Source organism: Pinus tabuliformis, chromosome 7, assembly GCF_031772625.1.
Source record: "Pinus tabuliformis cultivar Carrire ecotype Pingquan chromosome 7, CPIR1, whole genome shotgun sequence".
NCBI classification, from domain to species: Eukaryota; Viridiplantae; Streptophyta; class Pinopsida; order Pinales; family Pinaceae; genus Pinus; species Pinus tabuliformis.
This window is the reverse complement of record NC_142293.1, coordinates 1,125,496,304-1,125,509,273: the sequence shown is the minus strand read 5'-3', so window position 1 is coordinate 1,125,509,273 and position 12,970 is coordinate 1,125,496,304.

Sequence of the window (12,970 nt, the reverse complement as noted above, 5' to 3'; positions counted from 1 at the left end):
ATAAAATTAAAAAATAAAAATAAAACTATAAAATTATTAAATTATTAAAAAAAACAAAACCAAACTAGAACTGAACTGAACTATTGTGCGAGGATGTTCGTTTTTTTTTTTTTTTTTTAATTTGATTTTTTTTTTTAATTTTAATTATTTTTGTCCATGGTTGGTTTTATATATATAGATATAGATCTATGAAAATATATTATTTTAATTATTTAATTGATTTTATTTTTATATTTGGTTGTGTATTTTTTTAAAATTAAATTTTAATTAAAATAAGTAAATAATTTTGCATTATGATATTTTTAAGGGTGTTTTTTATGAAGTTTAGGTAGGGCAATTTAATTGGTGATTGTAGTGTTATGAAGTATTATGTAACCTATGAGATTCAAGGTTCAAATCCATAATTGGTTAAGCAATAAAAAAAAAAAGTGTTTTTCATGATTTTTTGTACAATGATGGTGATATTATAAGCCATAGATTAAAAAAAAAAAAATTGCAATATTACTACCCCAATGGGTGTAGGATAAGATTTCAAAAGAGCTATATTTCTATCCTTTAACCAAAAATAATTAAAATTTGTGTTGATTTTTAAGGGTTTTTTCTTTTTGTTAGGATTTGGTTTATAATACCATGATTGAAATATGTTGAAATTTTAAGGTAGCAATAATATTTGGTTTTAATTTCATGATTGAAAATTTTCAAAATATTAAGATTTTTCAAACTCATACTATTTGATCTTCTTCTTCTTCTTCTTTTTTTTTTTTTTTTTCTAGAAGAAAAAGCTGAATAATTCTTTCATTATGTTTCAAAAAAGTTCCATACATATGTAAAGTTTTCATCCCCGGCATAAAATCAAAACCAACAAATATTTGCAGCATTACATCCATATTACTAGAGTCGGTATGATATCTATCAATAGATCTATTCAAATTCTGGAGAATATACCTATATAAGAGAAGTAAAATTGACTGACCTGTAATAGACCTTTTGCAATATAAAGAAGCCAGATGCATACCGGATTTTGTTCTTTTAAAATCCAGGCATAGAAAAAGACTCTATGGCAAATGTAAAATGATCCACAGAGATACATAGATGCCACTTATCATCTAAAGACTGCATGCCCTCCTTAGATAGTTTGTCTGCTTCCTCATTTTGTCGCCGCTTTATGTGAGTGATAGGGAACTGTGATGGCTTCCATAGGGATTTAATCTTGCCTATGCATCCAGAAAGATTGTCATTTATCCTATTTTGGTTCCCCTTCACTAGATCTATGATTATTTTGGAATCCCCATAGATGTTAATGGGTCCAAAGTCCATAAAAGTGCAGAAGATAAGCAGGCCATGAAGGTCCATGGCCTCTGCCTTGTTATTAGTGCCTATGCCACCATTCCAATACATGAAATATTGTAGCTATCTTGAAAGATAGATATAAACTCCACATGCACATTTTCCTTCTTTTGCTGCTCCATCAAAGTGTGCCTGTGGAAAAAGTAGCTTACAGGAATCAGTGACAGCTTTTTGTTGTATCGACTGTTGAGGGATGTTTGGGAGGATCGAATAGTAGTAGGTGATTATCTCATCAAATATATGCCCAAAATCCTCCTTGCTGTTCTGAAATATTTTTTTATTTCTCCACTTCCATATGAACCAGTTTACTATTAAAGGAATGGGACGCCAAACAGTTTTCTAGGAAGCCCACCATTCGTATGCTTCTATTGTGGAGGGATGTGAAGCCATAGGAAAACCGAAGGACAATGCCATCCTCTTCCATAGAATCTGAGATAGTGGACAGTTAAAAAAAATATGCATATTATCTTCAGTATTAGCAAAACAAATAATGCATATGGCAGGTCCCTGCCATCTTCTTTTTTGTAAATTAGTCCAGGTGAGATTTTTGTTATTGTAAACAAGCCATGAAAACAAAATTATTTTTAATGGACAGCCAGTTTTCCAAAAGGGGTATGGAAAGATTTTCTGAGCTCTTTCTCTACTCTAATCTATCAAGGCAAGATATATATCTCTGACTAACACCTTTGGCTGACCTTTCTTCACCTGCCAAACAATCCTGTCTCTGTTCTCAGTTTTATATATCCCGGCATTTTTCAAAGTCCAGGTAATCTTTTCCCATTGGGCAGCCAATGATCCCTGCAAACCCAGCTCTCTATTCGATTTCCATATAGGAATAGCATCATTCCATTGATCTACATCAGTTTACTCGGAGTTTTGTTCTCATCTGCGGTCCCCTCCTGGGTTCTCTCTGCCGCACTGACTCTTCCATACAACCCGCAGACTGGCCCCCCGATCGAATCCCGTTTACGCCTTCTTACCGACAAGATAAAATGGGTGATGAGGAGTTGGTCGACTATGAGGCGGACCCCATGCCGCATCAAGACATATGGGCTCATACTAGGCGGCCTCAAATGATACCGCGGAGCGTTGCGCTGGGTTTAGTGACAGGTGCTTCGTCTCAGCTGCCGCACTTGTCCTCTACAGGTAAAAACAAATCTTCGGTTCTCACTCCCGCGGACTCCTCGCCCCTCGACTGTCCACCCCTCTCCCCAGCGACGGCACAGCTTTTGGGCTCATGTTTTCTGAGCTCGCCCTTCCTTGACGCCCCGCTCCAGTACCATCTCCGCCCTGTATTACCTCCGCCCCCTCCGCCTCCGCCCCCATCGAGCTCTCATTCACCATCAGTTTCATTTATGCCGCAGGCACAACAACCCTCCATACACCCCACTGTATCCCTTCTCCCCGGCACTAGCTATTCAACCCCTCGCACACCGATTCGCTCGGGGTGCTTCACTACCCCGCCGCTTCCGGTTCGCTCCGCTGCTTCCGCCCAGCACAGCTCCACCGATCCGTGCCGCAAACTACTAAAGGGGACTCCATTTGGCAAACGCTCTGAGAAGGTGACAAAAGGTCGCTGCCTCCGGGCCATTGATTCAGACTTCAACATCAATTTTGGGCCTGAAGCACCACTTCCGGATGTGATGGACGCTGCTCGTAAGGTCCTGGTTGGCAGAGTTCGGGGCCGAACATACACTGCGGAGCGACTCAAGCTTTGGGTGGAAGAGATTTGGGGGTCTTTCTTTAAAGAACTTCCAGATATTATGGTACTTACAAGGGGCTGGTTCGCCCTGCATTTTCACCGGCCCGAATACACTCAGTGGGTCCTTTCCCAATATTGGCACATTGAGCTCGCGCCAGTCATGCTCAAACGGTGGGATCCCCTATTTGACCCGGAACGAGAACAACTGGGGGCTGGTCCCATTTGGGTTCGTCTTCCTGGGCTGCCATGGCAATTTTGGAATCAGTATACATTCAAAAGAATTGGGGACACTCTAGGCACTTACCTGGAGCACGACAGGACGTACGAGAAATCGGGTATCAGGACAATGGCTCGAATTCTAGTCCATTTGGACACCAGGCCTGGATTGGAGGAAAAGATCACCCTGCACCACAGCCATGTCTCCCGCAAACAGCCACTTGATTATGAAGGCGTACCATTCCGTTGTCGTAGATGCCATAAAATTGGTCACCTCTACAAGGATTGTCCACTGAATTCGGGGGTGACTTCTGAGGTCACCAAAGGACCTCGTCAACAGACCACTGTGGAACAAAATGCTGGAGATAATATACCAATGGAGGGTGTACAGACACAACAGGAGACCCCATCCAAGAAGAAGGGGGATAGCGCTTCAATGAACGCTCGACGGAAGGCACCGGCTGCTCCAGGACCGCCGCGTACACGCTCAAAGACCGCTGTGGCTGCCACTAAACCGGCGGAGGCTGCACCTTCTCGTCCGGGGAAAGAAATTCAACTGCTGACCGGCTCTCGAAAGAAGCGGCGGATCGGCCTCTTGGCGATTGGATGATTGAAGAATACAGTCCAGAGGGGATGCACAGGTTCTACCACTGTCCCTATATTGATGGTCTACAACAAGGGGACATCCTCCCCAACTGAAAATTTTGATCCACATGTCAATTTTTGTATATATCTGCATGGCTCTGATCGGCTTACTTTGTTTAGCTCTTGGCTCGAGGTTTATACACCTCAAAACTCTGCATATTTTTGAACATCTATGTGATACTGTTATATATTTTTGTATTGGATACAGCCCCATCGTATCCAAAGTGACACCTACAGGACAGCTTTATGTAAATATTTCTGAACAGTGGCTACGCCACACTACTGCATATGCCTTGGCATCAACAGCATGTAATCTCTATTATCTACTTTTTAATAGAAATTACGAACTCTATTTTCCCCGGAAAAAAAGCATCATTCCATTCAACGATTACTTGTGCCTAGTAAAAGAGTCCTTTTTTGTGGAGGAAACCGAGAAGTGGTTGAGAAAGCAGGGGTTCCATCTCAACCCCCATGATTGCATCAGTTCCAATGAGAATGTTCTTTCCTGTATGCAGTTTCCAAATTATGTTTCTTTTGAAGAAAGGGAGGATTTTTTGAAAACTTCTCCAGACCGTCGATCCTTGGGGCGAACACAAAAAATTGTTCTCGTACCAAAACTGAATATCTTCATTCCCCATATATTTCAATCTGAAATACTATTTGATCTTTAATGCTATGGTTGAAAAATTACTAGAATTTTAATGTTATCTATGATAATAATCTTGATTTATAATGCCATGTTGACCCCAATGGGTGTAGGATAAGATTTCAAAGGAGCTATATTTCTATACTTTAACCAAAAATAATTAAAATTTGTGTTGATTTTTAAGGGTTTTTTTTTTGTCAAGATTTGGTTTATAATACCATGTTTAAAAAATGTTGAAATTTTAAGGTAGCGATAGTATTTGGTTTTAATTTCATGATTGAAAATTTTCAAAATATTAAGATTTTTCAAACTCATACTATTTGATCTTTAATGCTATGGTTGAAAAATTACTAGAATTTTAATGTTATCTATGATAATAATTTTGATTTATAATGCCATGCTGAAAATTGTTAGAATTTTAACGTTGGGAAAATAGGAAAAAAGGTTTTTTTAGAGAGTTCTTATTTTGAAGTTACATTTCTCATTAAACTAATAATTATGTTGTTATTGAAATACTTTTTCCATAAAATCAATGATCTTCACTATGCAACAACTTTCCAAATAAAATCTTCTATTACAACCACTCCACTTTGTTCTCTCCTTCTAAGTCTTTCCCCTTTAGGGTTTTGGGTTTCAAATAGATTCAATGGTTTTTCATCTATCTGATTAAAATCCCTCGAGTTTTGTTTTCTTATTCTTATTTTCATTTTTTCACTATAAGCGCATGGGCATTGGAGTAATTTAGATGTGGCAAATGAATTAGCTTATTTTGTTATTGAATCAATGATTCCATAAAGTTATTCAGAAAAGTTATCTCAATTTTAGAAGTGTCTAAAGAAAGACAAATATTAAATACATAGGTCTTAAATTTTAATGAATTGACAGTGCAAGTTTTATATCCTCTCTATTGAGACCTTGGATTCAAAAATACAAGTTCATTCTCTACATGATATCCTCTTAAGTCATTTGACTTTCCCAAAAAAAAAACCATTTTGAGTAATGCCCTGTACTTTAGCGGGAGCCATGACTTCAAAATATGATTAGACAAACAACACACTCTACATTGTGGTGTGCAAAGTTACTATAGTATAAATAGATTGACCATGTGAGAGAATTTTGCTTAAAGTGTGTAATTGAGTCAAGAGAATTATTCTACATCCCAGTGTGAGGGGATGGGTAAGTTTGTCTGTCAGTCCGTTCCCTTTCAAATAAAAATAAAAATTATGTTCTAAATAGAAAAATAATTTCAGCTATAATAAAAAAAAAGAGATGAATATGCTGTAAAGTAATTAGAAGTAAAAAAATTGTGTCAATAAGATGTTTAAATCTTATACTTTTCAATAATATTTCAACAAAATCTTTAAATAAATTATTTGAAGATCTATGTTAACTAATTTATGCCGATATCAACTTCATATATATCTATATATAGAAAAAAAATTGTTAAAATAAAATATTTTAATGTTTTATATATAAAAATATTCAATGTGGATTATCAATAAAATATTTTAATACAAATAAATATTAACATATACATAAAAATACAAGCTGAGATCTTTAAAATGGGAAGATCTATCCTCATTCCTCATCTCCACAAGCTTCTCAATTTGGTTGTAACGTGTGGCTTCCCTAAGCTTTGGACGCAATGCCTTATTGCGCCTATCTTTAAAAATGGGGACAAGAGCATTCTCTCTAACTACATGACCATTATGATTATCCACATCCTATCCGATCTATATGGGCTCATTTTGGAAAAGAAGCTTAGCCTTTAGCTCGAAAACCATGGTAAAAGAGCTAAAGGGCAAGCTGATTTTATGTTATGAAACCAGCTCACAAAAAGATAGAAAAGATAGATTAACACCTTAGAAATCAGCCTCTTCGAAGGGGAAACCTCCTTTACATTACACAAATGAACAATTCTTGGATGATATAAATGACAAGACCTCCTTTCTATATAGAGGAGTCTAAGGGGTCATAATATAATCAAAGTCAACATCACAATAATAATGTAAGGGCACAATAATAACAATAGTGGGCTTCTATGGGGCACAATAATAACAATATGGAGACTACATGGGCACAAAAATATAATAAGGGGGTTGCACTAATAACAATAAGGGGTTACACTAGTAGTATAGGGACCTAACATGCCCCTCCTTCAAAAATTGTTTTCCTCAACGCTTGAGTAGTTATGGATGCTTCTATATAAAATTCTTGTCCTCCCATGTGGAATCTTCAGCGGGTAAGTTCTTCCACTTGATGAGATACTTTGAAATTGATCGATTTCGTAGCTATCGAGTTCTTGTTTTTGTGACTGCTCCAGGTTCCAATATGATTTTTCCTTCCTCGTCAAGTTTTGACAATATTGTTTGAACTGGGATCTTCTCATTATGTAAGGTCGCCATTTCTTAAGTGCATGTAGTCTTGCCAACATTTCCTTCTCATAAATAGCTTTGTGTAAATACTTTCCTTTGATTGGATGACTTTCGAAAGAAATGGGTCTTTCTTCTTATGTTAAAACATCACCAAATCCATTTCCTGATGCATCATATTCCATAATAAAGGTTTCTATGAAGTCTGGCATAGCTAAGACCGGTGCTTGGCACATTGCCTCTTTAAGATGTTCAAAGGCCTTCGTTGCTTTTGGAGTCCATGAAAATGCATCTTTCTTCAATAATGTTGTTTTCAGAATGTCTTCAGTCTTCATTCTTATTTGATGATATCCTGAATGAAGATCCAACTTGGTGAAGTAAATTAATCCATGCAATTCATCCAATAATTCATCAATGACAGGAATGGGAAATTTATCTTTAATAGTGATTTTGTTGAGCTCTCTATAATCCGGACACATGCACCATGACCCATCCTTCTTGTGCATCAATACTACTGGAGTAGAGAAAGAACTTTGACTAGGTTGAATTATACCAGCCTCTAGCATTTCTGCAACCATACGTTCAATTTCACTCTTTTGGGCATATGGATATCTGTAAGGCCTGATGTTTGGAGGAACACTTCCTGAAATCAAATTAATAGAATGATCATGATCACGAATAGGTAGGAGGTCTTTGGGAGTCTCAAATAACTTGGAATGATTGTCCAAGACTTTTTGGAGACCTGGAGAAATAGATGATTTCGATGTGGGAACCTCTGGCGAACATAATTGTGCAATTATGCCTTGTTTTTCTTTCTTTAGAAGATTTTTTGTTCCGTTAGAGTTGATTATCTTTCCCGGTTTCCCTATGATACCTCTTAATATAACTTCCTTTCCATCCGAAAAAAATTTCATGAAAAGTTCTTGAAAATTAAAAGCTATTGTACCCAAGAATTGTAGCCATTATACTCCTAGTACAACATCAGCACCACCCATTGGAATGGAAAGCATTGGGCTATTCAATACATATTCTCCCATGGATAACTTGATATTATGGCACTTTTGAGAGAAATTTATGGTTCCTCTACTTTCAACCATCACTTGACACTCTGGTGTTGGATATAGGAAGCAATTCAATTCCTTGGCTATCTTACAATAAATAAAATTATGGGTGTTGCCCGAATCAATCAACACTATTACCTTTTTCTTCTTGATATGTCCTTCTATCTTGATAGTTTGAGGAGTGGTATTTCCAGCCAATGAATTACAAGATATGGTCGCATTCATTTCTTCTTTCTCGATGTGATCTTTCACTTCTTGAACCTTTTTCTTCTTGATATGTCCTTCTATCTTGAGAGTTTGAGGAGTTGTAATTCTTGCCAATGATTTACAAGATATGGTCACATTCCTTTCTTCTTTCTATGGGGTTGGTTCCTCGTGTATATCCTCCTTTTTTGATGTTTTGTGATTCTTTTTTTCCTCCTCTTCACATTCCATGTAAAATAATATCTTCTCAGCACACTTATGACCTTTAGTGTATTTCCTATCACAACTGTAACAAATCCCTTTTTCTCTTTTTTCTTCCAATTGTTGTGGTGTAAACCTTGTAGGTTATGGAAGGCTAGGAGCAAAAACACTTCCATATTTATAGTTGTGAGTGGTGGGATTCCTTGTTTCCATAATTCCGCTTTCAATTTTTCTTGCCAACCTAAATGCCTTCTCCAATGAATCAAGTTCCCAAAGACAAACCTCATGTTGAATGTTATCCTTTAAAGTCCCTATGAAGACATCAATCCTTTGCTTCTCTGGAATATCATTTACCCTTATATTCAATTTTTGAAAGTCCTCAATGTGCTCTGCCATTGAACCCTTTTGTTTGAGATTTATCAATTGGCTAAAGAAAGTGTTTCTCTTTGTATCCTCATAATGTGCTATCATTTCCTCTGTGAAAATTGACCACGTGACAAGTGGTTTACGTGAACAAAGCCCTTCATACCATAAAAATTAATTCGGTTCTAAATATAAAGATGCAATACGTAAGCCCCAAGGGTTAGCCCAACTGGTCAAGTCGTGCCTCGCCAAAATGGGAGGTCACAGGGTCAATTCTACCCGAAGCCCTTGGGGTCAAGTCTGTGATGGCCGAGGGGTTTGATCCTAGAGATCAGCCTTAGAATTTACATGGACGTAGCCTGCACCCCCTGACCACGGATGTTCGTGAACCACCGGGAAAAAAAAAGATGCAATACGTACCTTTTGTAACAGTTGCACCTCATGTAGATCAAAAATATTGTTCCATTTGTAGTATTCAATTTATCGGATCCTTGCCATCAAACTTCCTCATATTGCCTTTTCTTGATTTTAGGAGCTCAATCTTGAAACGACTGTAACTCTGTAATTTCGGATCTCTCAGTTTTGTAATTACGATTTGTGGTATCCCTCTGTGTCCTCTTTCCAATGCCACCATTTTGATCGAAATTGGATTCTCCAAGAAATATTTATGCACAATCTCCCAAGATGACCTGATTATATACCTTTCAGAAGAGCAAACATGTACGAAGTGCCACATGTCACTGTTTCAAGATTCGTACTTGAAACTGATACACAAATATCTACAAGTCGTCCTCTTTCTATAACTTCTTACGAAACTTCAATCTGATGCTTAGAAGGAAAGTTATGATGATTTTCCCAAGGTCACCTGTTTGGTATATAATTCAAGATATTGAGAAAACCCTAAATGTCTTGGACTGTATCTCCGAAAATATAGCGAAACAGGATCTATAATTCGGGCCCGAGCTTCACCAAGATTTCGGCTTAAATGGGTCTTAATTTCCAAATCTTAACCTTTGTAGAAAACAAAGTATAATGAAAATTCGACGATGACCTGTTTGAGATGGAATTCTGGAGCTTACAAATACCCTAATTTTCTCAAATCATATATCCACAAATATAGCGAGACAAGATTTGAAATTTGGACCCGAGGTTTAGCGAGACTAAGGCTCAAATGGGTTCTTTTATTAGCTTTCGAAACGTCTAAGAAAAATAGTTATAGCGGAAATCCCATAATGACTTGTTTGGAGCAACGAAACCCTAGAATCCAAAGCTCTGATACCAAATGTTATGAAACCAGCTCACAAAGAGATAGAAAAGATAGATCAACGCTTGAGAGTGACAAGATGGCGGCCATATTGGTATATCTACCATCTTGTCACTCTCAGAACCATTGCAGAGGAATGTCGCAATAGTAAAGTTGATCTCTTCTGTTGTTTTGTGAAATTTAGAAAAGATTTCGATCCTTGATATAAGCTCTGGGGGATACTTGAAGAGATCATGGTTCCTCCTGAACTGAGGATTGTTGTGATCCACCTCTACGAGACTGTCATTGCCAAACTTAATACCAACGAAGGGTGGTCTAAAGATATTAAATGCAATATTGGGGTTAAGCAAGGGTATCCCCTATCCCTTACCCTTTTTGGCATTTACATCGATAAGCTAGAGGAGTGTATGGAAACAACAGGTTGCAAGGGCACCGAGCTTGCTGGTATAATCATTACTCTTCTCCTTTATGCTGATGATATCGTTCTTCTTGCAAAAATCCATGATGACCTAGACAAGCAGCTTAAGACTCTCCATGTCTACTGCTTCAAGATGGGTATGACAGTTAATACCGACAAGACTAATGTCATGATCATTAAATCCAAAAATATCACCCGTGGTAGTTTTGTTTATGATAAATATTGCTTAGAGCAGGTTTCCTCTTATAAATACTTGGTATTGACTTTCCTCATCAACTCAACTGGAATTATAGCATTGAGAAAATGAGTATTGGAGGTTGGAAATCTTATTATGAGCTTGAAAACAATTGTAAGTCATCGATCTTTGCATTTGGAGTAAAAAAATGTTCCTCTTGAGACTCTCGTCACCCCTGTTGTCTTATACATATGTGAAGTTTGGGGCTGTAGTATATACAGAGAGTCGTGGAGAAAGATTGAGATGATTCAAAAGAAATTCATAACCTACAACCTCAAGATCAAGGGAAATACTCCCTATCCTATCCTCTTCATCGACGCTGGTCTGTCCCCATTGAAAGTACGACTATGTTTAGATATTTGATGTATAAGAATAAGCTTTACAACTTCGAATCCAAGAGGCTCCAAAAACTTGCTTCTAACTTTAGTCAAAACCCCCACCTTTGCCTCAAGTGCGGGTGGCATAAGGATGCCCAACCTTGGCTCAACCATTGGGGGATTAAGGAGGAGATCATCACGGGAAGCAAGGATAGTCTTAAAGATACTATTATATTCAAATTTAAGGACAAGTTGTGGGATGATAAGGAGTTGGAGGTAAAAGGAAGCTAAGATACTATAAGGAGGTGATCAACCCCACCCTCAATAACCAGAATTATCTCTTTGTGTTGACTAGCACTAGGAAAAAAATGAACATCGCTAGGATACAAACTAATTCTCATAAGTTTCGAAATGAAACCAGGCAGTGGTCTACTCCCTAAGATGATAGAATATGTCAGATTTACAATATTAAGAGGGTGGAAAATGAAAAACACTTCCTTTAAAACTGCCCAACTCTTACTCACATCCACTCTCAATTCCCTAACATCTACCACATTTCCAATCTTCTTGACTTATTAAGCCTGCCACACTCCCAATCTTTTTGACTTATTAAGTCTACCCAACTATAGCAATTTTGGAGCGCTCCTTTCCTCTCTTTTTTATCATAGAAACAAGATTTTGAAGAATCACAATTATATTCTTTTTCTTTTCTTGAGGTTTGATATACCGCATTGGCCTTAGAGGACATTAAGCATCATCATTAGTAAAAGAAAGAACCATTTTAATTTAGATGTATGTGTTATGTAAAATATTTTTATGTCAATTATGTGTATATTATATATCATTTAAAAAAATTATGTGTATATTATAAAAAAATAAAGTTTTTATGGTTAAAACATTTATTTGGTCATATATATATATATATTATTTAGCATTTAAAAATACAATATAAACAATGAAAAATAATTTTGTATTTTACACTCTAAAAATATTTCCAAGTGAAAAAATTTAATCCCTCTCAGCTCATATCATATCAGATAGGTACTTTAATAAATCTATATTGAGAAACCACGTCATCGATTTGTTCAAATAAACAATGTGTACGGTGAATTAGAAAACCACGGATGCTTGAATTGTACTCAAATTCGTAACGGCTCACACTTGAATGAATGAGAAAGCAAGTAACAACGAAATGGAAGTCATTTCAAAGCCATCAATATGTCAAAATGTGAGTTGGTAGAATCGACATTAAGTTTAGATTCATGGTTCAAAGTCCACATATACATTAAATCAGCATGGTGCTTATTCATCATTTAAATTTATTAAAATTTTAACTAAATAAAAAATTCTCTTTACTCTTGACTACATAATTAAGAACAACCTTTACCAAATTCTCTTCATAAAAAAATCATAATCAAGTTCTTTAACTTATCTTATAGTTATACCTACTAAAATATTAATATTAATTAAATAAAGTGTTTTATATTTTTTAAAAATTATTTTATCTAGCCTTTTCTAAATATATTATATATTAATTAAATAAAGTGTTTAATATTCTTTTAAAAATATTTTATTTTGTTTTTTTAAATATATTACTTTAGATTTATCTACTTTTCTTTTGTCTAAATACATTCTCATGTAAACACTAATTACAATCTCATTATTTTCATAAAAATATAAAACTTTTCCTAATATAAATTTATTAAAATTTATACTCTTTATTATTAATTCATAACACTTTTTACCGCCACATTGTTTTCTTAAAAAATTCTATTAAATTATTTGAGATAATTTATGGCTATACCTACTAAAATATTACCTAATAACGCCTAATAGCTAAGCTATCTCTTGGGGATTTCATAAATGTGTGTTTCATAAATCTCATTTTCTTATAAAATTATTTTAACAAACAATTTTTTTTTTTTTAAATCTTAATTTTTTTTAAATCTTAATTTTGAGAGATGTACTCTTATCCATTT